This window comes from Haplochromis burtoni, unplaced genomic scaffold (genome assembly GCF_018398535.1).
Source record: "Haplochromis burtoni strain Fernald_Lab_line unplaced genomic scaffold, NCSU_Asbu1 Contig_384, whole genome shotgun sequence".
NCBI lineage: Eukaryota > Metazoa > Chordata > Actinopteri > Cichliformes > Cichlidae > Haplochromis > Haplochromis burtoni.
The window spans coordinates 152,942-155,051 of record NW_024582745.1 but is presented as its reverse complement, the minus strand read 5'-3'; positions in this window follow the sequence as shown (position 1 = coordinate 155,051).

Here is a 2,110-nt window from a genome sequence, read left to right as displayed (position 1 = left end):
ATTTTAGCCTAAACAAATGAAATGAAAATATGAACCTGTTTTGAAAATTGAAGTTGAGTAGAAAGTACAGATGTTTGTTTATAAAAGTATGGAGTAAAAGTAAAAGGTGATCAGAAAAAACTCCTTACATAAAATAGAGATACCTGAAAATTATACTTCCCACCTCTGCATGTGAAGTTAGTGATTCAGACTTGGATGACATTGAAAATTAATATTCTATACATATTAATTTCAGAAGATCATTAAAAGTGTTGTTTATTAAGTAATTGATAATATGTATTTTAATACTTTAACACTGAAAAATGTACACGTTTTCTCCTTTTTCACAAACTGAAATTTACATGTTTTAACAACACTAAAACACATTTTATCAGATCTTTGCATCAAAATAACACATCTTTGTGTGTTAAAAAAGATCCGTTTGGATCCAACTCAGCTTAAGAATTATAGGCCTATCTCTAAGCTTCCATTATTATCGAAAATTCTGGAAAAAGTAGTTGCAGATCAACTTACCACTTTTTTAGAAAAACATGATATGCATGACAAATTTCAGTCAGGTTTCCGTAAAAGTCACTCAACAGAAACCGCATTACTTAAAGTCTCTAGTGACATTATGATGTCAGCTGACTCAGGAGCATCCTCAGTCATGGTTTTGTTGGACTTGACATCTGCCTTTGACACCATTGACCATACCATCCTGATTAACAGGCTCCGGGACATAGTCGGTGTGTCCGGTCTGGCTCTGGAGTGGTTTCAATCGTACCTCTCCAACAGATCTTTTAGTGTTTTTGTCTAAGGATCTGACATGTGGGGTACCACAGGGTTCAGTTCTGGGTCCTGTTCTTTTTCTTTTGTACATGTTACCTCTAGGACTTATAATTATTCAGGTCCCTGAGGTGTCTTATCAGCCGATGGAAGTCCATAAACTGTCCTCTTTAATTAAATGTTTAGCTTCCATTGAACAGTGGCTTGTTGACAACTACTTACAGTTGAACTCTGAGAAGTCAGAAACATTAATTATGCCCCCGACAACCAGATATCTCTAATCAAACAGCATCTTGGTTCTCTTGGCTCATCTGTTCACCTGAGCCTCAGGTACCTTGGTGTGATCGTTGATTCTGCCATGTCCCTAGAACAACACTCTCGCCAGTTGATTAGGAATTGCCTTTTTCAGCTAAGAAACATCTCCAAACTGCGAACTTTGCTGTCTAAATCTGAGTTAGAAATGGTTATTCACGCTTTTATTTCATCTCGCTTAGATTATTGTAACAGCCTTTTTCTGTGTTTGAGCAAGAGGAATATTGACCGTCTCCAGTTAGTCCAGAATGCTGCTGCAAGGCTTTTAACTAAGACACGAAAAAGAGAGCACATTACACCAGTGTTACGTTCATTACACTGGCTTCCGGTACATTTTAGAATTCATTTTAAAATCTTGATACTGACTTTTAAAGCTTTGAAGTGTGATGCCCCTGACTACATTTCTGATCTTTTAGAACCCCACGCTCCCTCTCGCAGCCTGAGATCATCTAATCAAAGGCTGTTGGTAGTCCCACGAACTCGTTTTAAGACTAGAGGTGATAGATCTTCTAGAGCGGTGGCCCCCAGGTTGTGGAATGTTCTCCCTCCATCATTACGTTGCCTTGACTGTATTTATTCTTTTAAAAAGCAGTTTAAGACTCATTTATTTAGATTGGCTTTTAATTAGATTTGTGCTGTATGTTTGATTATTAATGTATTTTATGTATTTCTGCTTTATATTACCGTGAAGCACTTTGTGGTTTTTATCCTGTGAAAAGTGCTATATAAATAAATTGATTTGATTTAATCTAATCCCACAAAAGAGATGAAAGTTAAAAGAGCAGACACATGAAAAACTGACACAACATGCATTGTCCCTGAGCAGATGCAGCACATGTTAAAATTTAACACACTATGTAGTGTTTTAACACATCCTTTCTAAGAGTGTAGATGAATTCAAATACTTGGAATCATCCAAAGCAAGCAGACAGTGCAGAGAGAAAGACTAAAGAACAAAGCGCCTTGAGGCGACTTTTGTTGTGATTTGGCGCTATATAAATAAAATTGAATTGAAATTGAATTGAAAAGCAAA